Here is an 8199-nt window from a genome sequence, read left to right on the forward strand (position 1 = left end):
ATGGGTGCTTTTAGTCCTCCAAAGAAGTCCCTGCCTATGGGAATGGACATTCCCTTTTTAGGTGCAGGTAGAGAGCCATATATGCTTGGCACAGGCCCTGATAAGCACAGCAGATCAGTGTGGTCTGAACCTCAGGAGACTTAACATTTTCCCTGTCCCTGGCTGCTTCCAGCAAAAGCTGTGAAAGATCTGTTCATCCCATGTCTGTTTTATGCTGATGTAATTCCACTTGGCTCGAACAGAGTTACACCTTGCCTTTGATATCTGGCCTCAGGGCTTCATTAGGCATAGTTGTAGTCCAAAGCTTGCTGACAGAAATCGGTTTGTGTGGGTTCAAGCTTTATTTTATTATTTTTTTTCCAAGAAAAGAACAAAATGCATTGCAATTACAGGGGAGTTACTACAGCCTGGTGGGAGGATCAGAGATCATGGCTCCTCTTCCAACTGGAAGCACCGGGGTGTAGGCTGAACTCTTGCACCTGGGGAAAGCTGAGAGAGCGTGTGCGCGCGTGCATGTGCTCACTGAAATCCCCCTCTGTGCAGTGTGTCTGGACAGGGTAAGAGGTGGCCAGGTGTGGTACCGCTTGGTCTGTCAGCAGACATATACCCCAGCCTTGGCTCTCTTGAAGTGCGTTACACTTGAGTCGTGACTGGAATAACATCCTGCAGAGTGGATGGAATCTCATGGTCGCAGGGTTTGCACCACTTCAATCTACTCACTCTTGAAGTAGCTCTTAATCTCCTCCAGTGTGAGCACAGAGGCAAAGCCACAGAGGAACAGCACCTGGCACAGCTGAAGTGCCATGGTTAGGCTGCCATATGCCTGACATCTTAGTGAAAGGAGTGTTGCTCAGGTGGAAAAAGCAGAATTGGTTTCTTACTCTGGGACTACCAGAACAGAAGGCAGAGGGTTCCTTTGGTGCGGCAGTGTCTGCAGTGTGACTGACCAGCCACATCTATGCAGTCGAGCAGTGTAGCAAGGGCCTTTCACGTCCAATGAGGCCCGCACATGCTGGTCTTAATAGGTGTGTGCCAAGCAATTGATCTGCTCCTGTGCACAATCCGATACGTGTTACCTGAACACACTCTGGCCACCTGGGCCTTATAAATAAAGCCACATGTGCGCAGTAAAGCCACCACATTCATGCCTGAGGGACTTGCTGTCAAGTGAGTCTTGGTTTTTGCCTCCCTGAGAATAATCAGGGAGCCTGAGGCAGGAGTCCTTTCCTGAAGTCTGAAGGAATATTCCTGCTGAAGTTTTGAGCTGTATAATCAAAAGTAGGTGGAAACTCATATGACAGCATACTTTTCAAAATTCTTGGGAGACACACTTTTTGAGGATAAACACCTTAAAAAAAAAAAAAAAAAAAAAAAAAGGAAAAGCTGCATTGGAAAAACAATGGGTTAAGCATTCCTAATTTCAAAATAAGATGTTTTTGTTAAAGAAAACGTGCAGAGAATTGTTAAACAAAGAAAACCCAGACCACTGCAAAATGAAACAGCATGAAAAATGTTCTTAATGTACCCACATTCTCTGGAGTTTCCCCCCGCCTTCCCCACTGGTTCAAGATGAAAGTAAGATTTGAATCTAAGTCAATAACAAGATGCAACTGTTGAATGTCAAGTAGGGGGGAAAAATGTGAGCATTACTTGGATAATTCAGAAAACAGCTGCTGCAGCTACTCAGCGTTGTACTAGTTAGAAAAAGATGCTACTCCCCTTGGGAGGAAGAGACAAATTTCTGGTAACTTGGTGTCCTAGGGGAAACAGGCAACACGGTGGCGATGCTGTGTGAGCCCAGGCCAGGCAGACATCAAAGTGGGGGTACCTCTGAGGGTTTGGGCTTTGGGGTCTCTGCGCCACACTTTCTTCCTCCTAGACACCTGCCTGCCTCTTGTGGGCTGTACGGTTAGAGACAGTAAGCTGAGCAGATACCATGATACAAGGACCTGAGACAAATACTCCTGACAGTCTTAGGTAATAAATGCAGAGCTAAATGGACGACAATCCTGTGTTTAAAAAGAGAAAAGGTCAAGACAGGACTAATAGTTGGTTATTTAAATAATTCTTAAAACACCTCTTCTAGTCATATAGTGCGAGCTATTTTTATCTGTCTTGAAGCTCTGCATGACTGATAAATATCTGAAAAAAATATGGTATACGCTGGTTGTTACTCGTTGCAGGTTGCGGCTTATATGTAAATCCAGTGCCACTGGCAGAAAGCTCCACTGTTTGCCCTCTTTGCACTCTGACCACTTCAGTGTTCAAGAATCATTCTCTCTATTAGTGCACTTATATTATGAAGAATAATGTGGAACAGAGGCACTAGCAACTCCTCCTTTGTTGATAGCTAGAAAATATCTGACTGCTTAAAAGAACATGAAAATGAGTTTTGTCTTCCTTTCCTATTACTTTCAAACAAACTTCACCTCTGCGCTCAACATCACATGGAATTTGTCACTGGCAGGAAGCGTAAACCCTACCTTGTGAATATATAACTTACAGTCACTTCAGAGGGAGAAAAAAAATCCTTTCATCATGTTCAGTTTTCTTCACTGTTTTATTTCACTTAAAACATCACTCACTACCAAATGGTATTTGTCAGTAGTAATTGGCAAATGCTGGAGGCGGTTTTCAAGGCTGTCTGAATGGAAAATCTCAAAGCAGTTGTCTGCACTGAAAGAAAATATTACATTTGATCTTTTTATGATTCTTGCAGACATGATGTATGTCTGCATTCCTTAGCTTGAAGAATTCTTGGTGTTTGGGTTTCTTTTCCTTTAAATGACAGGAAGTAACACTTCACTCCTATTTTGCAGTATTGTCTGAGAATTAACCACAACATAATGGTAATGTACATTTTTTTAATGCTTTACAGCGATTCGTTTTTATTAGCCATTTATTGTGGTTTTCCTTGTTGGCAAGATTCAGATTCTCTGAATGATAACTGTGGCTATTGCATTTCATCTGCATTTGTATTTAGACATGTATTTCTTCTGATGTCTTATTTCTAAATAATGTTTCCCTCAAAGCTTTCCCCTAATGCAGATGTACAAATGTATTGTTGCGCTTGTCACCTCTGTCCCTGCACTTGTTGGTCATCAAGACAGTGGATAGGTAACATGTTACATTAACACTGTGGTTCAAGTCTGCAGAGCTGGGATGTTCCTAGTGCCAAGTAAAGCCCAATACCAGGGAGCGGAGGACACAACAGCAGGTGAATAGTAACTCTCAGAGCCCCTGATAGCCTCAAACACTGCTTAAAAACGCCACTGCTGGGCTCCTCAGCATTTAAAAACCTAATGGCATGTAAAGTGTAACTGATTCCCATCTGTTAATAATTTTAACTTTGTTTTTATGTATAAGAAAATGCCCATTGAGGGGTTCTTTCACCTCTAGTGTTGGTGATGGCTAATTCTGCAGCATGATGGCTAATCCTGGTAGCACAGATCAGACATGCAAAATGTCCCTCTGTCCTGGAGGTGCGCATGTTGTTACTGGCTGCAGACCTACTGCCTTGCATCTGGAAAAGTCACTAATGCCCTGGCCCAGCGATTCCCAAGCATCTGAAATCCCAAGATGATGCCTGAGCTCCCTAAGCACTGGTGCAAAGCCCTGAGGGCAGCAGCTCTTTGCTGTAACTGAGATAATCTTCCAGCTACCTGAAGCACATCAATAACTTGGTGGTACCATGGTGTTCTCAACAGAAGAGAAAAAGCATGAGAGAAGTGAGCCTGTGGCTTTCCATGGGATGCTGCTCCAGTGGAGGACAGCTGCCTGGTTCCTTTCTGCTGCTCCTGGCCTGGTGAGGGAAACCTCTCCATGTGCTGGCACCCCGTGGGGATGACTTTTCCCTTCTTCCTGTGATGAGGCACTGCCTGGCTGGCCTCTGCCATCAAGGTCTGCGTGATAGGCAAAGCTCTTCTCTTCTGCCATCTCCTTGCTGGCTGCTGGACCAGAGGAAATTAGCACCACTTGGAGGTCTTTCTAGAAAAGGCAAAATTGCTGAAAACTTCTTCAGAAAGCACCTTTACTCTTGCCTATGGGCCTGATGTCTGCCTCTTCCTGCCATCATAAGGCTGGCTTGAAAATGCCAAGATTACATGAAAAAAACCTGTGCTAACTTTTGGTAAAGTTTTACTTGCCTTCTGGTTTCCAGCTGTACTAAACTCAAATTACCTTTACAATAATCAGAAGAAGCAAAGAATAATTTTTCCATGCAAGCAAGGAGCTTGATTCCACAAACGGGGGCTTTGAGCTCTGCAACAAGCAGAGCCTGTGGGAGCTCTGAGGTGTAGCATCTTGGTTATATCACTAGAAACAAATGAAATACTAAAATCCTGCCTATCTCCTGCAAGAAAACTGTGCTATGTGGCTTGGTTTGCTACAGTTAAGCAAAATGCTGGCATTCATATAGGTGATGCTCTGAGAAACAGTGTTCATAGTGAGAAGGGTGTGTGTCTACAAGATATACACAAACACATATGTGTATACGTACAATTTCCTTTTAAATGTCAACACACCCTTCAAAACATAGTGTCGTTCCGTGGGAGAGAAATGACAGTTTATTTGCAAAAGATGGTGTTTGTTTTATTTTGTACTAGAAATGAATTAAGCTATTTTCCCTCCATGAAGGACTGCGGGTTTTGCACTGAGCCGTTGTCGGACTGTTGGCCAGGGGAGGTCAGATAATGCTCGTGTGGTTGCATCCAGAGACCTGATCTTCACTGATTTAGCAAATGAGGTGTTTGGGGGCCTACAGGGGCCTCTCTTGGGGTACCTGTGGGGTATGCAGTGGGCTGCAAGTGGGCAGAGTCAGCTCACAGAGAGCGAAGGCACTAAGCGAGGTCGTGGCTGTTCCTCAAAGCATTAAAAAGGCTGCTGGGGGCTTGGGGGATCTGGGGGTGCCACACGCTACCTCCACCCACTCCTGGGCGCTGCTGCCCCGCTCCGCCTGTGCTGCAGCACAGCGCCTGTCACACAGAGCCAGGCTGCTTCAAACCCAGTGGGGCCATTCCCCCTGCGTGGCCGGGCCACTGGCTGGCAGCTGTGGGTGCGGAAATGAAGGTTTGCTAATTTTGCCGCCTATGGAATAACTTGGTTTTAGTGCAGTGCATTACATGGCGTTTTCTTTCTCTCATTTGGCTGTGATGACACCTCACTCTCTCCTGCGTGTAGGGATGGACTTCCGCTCTTGTTGAGCAGAATTCTGTAAGAAATACCAATTTTTTTTTGCAGCCTGTGACTTGAACTATTTGGCCACATCTGCTGTGGCTCTGATGGTTGTCATTTTCCGCAGTTCCCAAATTAATGCCGCATTGGAGATTCCTAAGCCAATAGCACAATTAGTTAACAAAACTATGCGAGATCATGAGCAAAATTAAAGACAAGCTGCAACACAGTCTTCTATCCCCAAAAGTTTTGTGGGCCTTGTTTAATTATTATCCTCAGGCGATTACTGTTGTCTTCTTGTAAATCTTGTGTGAGAGTATTCAGGAATGTTTTGCTTTGTTTTTGTCACACACCAGCAGAACAGTAAATGCACAAAGAACCCTACATTTTAATAATTCCTAATATCTTTTAATAGCAAAATATAATTTTAATCATTATGTATGTGTAATTGTAAAATTATGTTAGGGTCAGCTTCCAAATGTTCATCTCCCTATTACAATGTATACAACTGAACCCAGTTTGAAATATTTTATTGTTTGAATTAGTTCATCTTAGTACCCCTCCTATACAATATGTCCGTGCTCTGCGGTATAATTTCTGTGTTCAAGAGCCATGCACATCTGCAGAAAGCCATCAGGAACAAAAAAAGTGGAGGTAGGGAGTGCTTCCTCCTTTCCTAAAACAGTTTGTTTATGGTCAGAAAGAGCAAAAAGCGTCCATATCTGCTAAATATGCACTGTTTCTAACCTTTTAAGGTTAAATAACGGAATCAAAGTCTTTCTTGCTGAATTCATGCCAACTAGGACTGGCTGGCAGTTTGGGGTTAAATTTAGTTCTAGGCACTTACTTTCTAGCATGAGCTATCTGAATAGGAGCTAAGAGATCCACAGGCCATATTTCAGCCCTTTCTTCAGGAATAGATTCACTCCATTGCACATTTGTTCTTCGGCTGAGACGCTCTGAAGTCAATGGGATGTTTAAATTGGGGTTTGACTGCCTTCAGGTACTGGTATCACCTTGTGACTGTTGGCTTGTGGTATCTGAAAATGCTGGTTCAGTACTCAGCTGCAGTCAAAAAGGCAAATAGGCTATTAGAGATTACTGGGACCGGGAGTGAAGAGAGCATTTTTCAGCCTCTGTATAACTCATGAGTATACCTCCTTTTAGATAGGAATAATATAGCATAGTATAGTATCGTATAGTGCAAAATAATGTGAACAATATAACACACACCTTTTGATTATCACTTCTTGAATACAGCGAAACTTACAAAGGTAAAGAGAAGAGCAGAGACTGAAGTGATCTCTGCAGAACATAAGTTTAAATATGCCAGTTTTCGTAAGTTTTGGAAAACAGACAAATGGGATGGGAAAGGGTTTTGATAGGAGACTATAAAATCCTGAACGTTATGGGGAAGGCAGATAGGGAAAGGCTAAATATTCTTTCTCAAAACACAAGCAGTAGGGGGTGCCTAGTGGGATAATAAAGCAGAAAACAAAAGGGAAAAGTTTTTCACAGTAGTGCGTAATTGGTTTTTTGAGCTTATTGCTGCAAGATGTCCTGGAAGCCAAAAGGAGAAATGGTTTCCAAAAGGGTCGAGACAAGGACAGAGCCGACGGTCTGGATGCAAACTGGCACAAGACCATCATGATTGTTCTGTTTTATGCTTTTCCCTTGAGCATCCGTCCTGGCTGCTGTCAGAGACTGGACTTGGGGGTGAATTATCCTAGTTCTCATACACTATTGCCATTTCTTTCTACGTTTTTGTATTCAGAAGCTGCCAGATGGTAGCCTTACCAATGTAATTTTTGCTGCTCACTCTCTTCCAGCTCCGTAACCGCAAAGGTGCGTTATATGCCCATAAGCCACAAAGTGGGCACAGGAGGTGATTCCTGCTTCCTGAATGGATAATTTGTGCACTAAACTCTTATCCAAAGCAGCTGAGAATATGAGCACACCATTATGTTTTTCCGTAATGCGGCTTGCAATAGAGGTAGCTCATCACAGCTAATTTCTGAAAGATGTCTGTGCTGTTGGACCAGTATAGTGCTAGAGGAGCATGCTGGTCGAGAGCAGTAAAACAGCTTGCTTCTGATTTTGCAGAGGATTAACTTGAGAGAGAAGTCTGGCTAACAATCTGAATTATTCATGGAAGAATGAAAGGAAATGATAATATAGCTTCCTGGAATGACAGACTAATACTGTGGTGCTGCAATGAAATTGAGAAAGTTAAAACAAAAGGAGGAACTGGCACAGGTCTGCAGCTATTTCCAAAGGACCAAAAAGACAGTGCAGAGCCCACATGTTAGCAGGTGATAGGGTTGCAGTTTGGAAACTCGTGGTCTCTACCCTTTTATCTAGACAATTGTACTTATTAAAATGTTAAGTCTTCTGTGTCTGCTTAAGCTGTCCAACTTTGTGACTTAAGAACAGACTTAAGAATTGCTCAACATTTTTATTATTTAAATCTTAAAGAACCTTTCTTTGGCAAATCCTTTCTGGGTTACAAATTTCATTAAGTAAAGATAAGCTTTTAAGGGAAAAGTGCTGGCACTGTAACAGTGTCCTCCTTATTAAACTGCAAATAATTTTAAATCCTATAATATTTAAAAGAGAAATATGACCTGTTTAGTGGATTTCAGTGGCATTTCAGGACCTTAGGATCCTGAAAGTCCATCTCAAAACAAAACCATATTTTACTTCTGCCGTATAGTGCTCCTCCAGATGTTTTGAGACCCAAATGCAGGTTTTTAAAAGTCGTATTAGTAACCTTGGCTCAGTGTGTCTCTTACTCAAATTTTTCTTTCTTAATTTAAAATTATTTAGAACAGCAAATACTAACTGATAGTTGGTTTAAGATTCTTGGTGTGTATGGCTTGGATTGGGTGCTTCATCAATTGGCTCAGACAAGTGTATTTTTAAGAAGCTCTTGTAAGACTTGCAGGAAATATATGTGAGACTTAAATGTCAGGTCTCAAGGGAGCTGAGAACTATGTGCAATTGTTTTTAGTTTTTGACTTGTGTGAT

Source organism: Phalacrocorax aristotelis, chromosome 1 (assembly GCF_949628215.1).
Source record: "Phalacrocorax aristotelis chromosome 1, bGulAri2.1, whole genome shotgun sequence".
Taxonomy (NCBI): domain Eukaryota; kingdom Metazoa; phylum Chordata; class Aves; order Suliformes; family Phalacrocoracidae; genus Phalacrocorax; species Phalacrocorax aristotelis.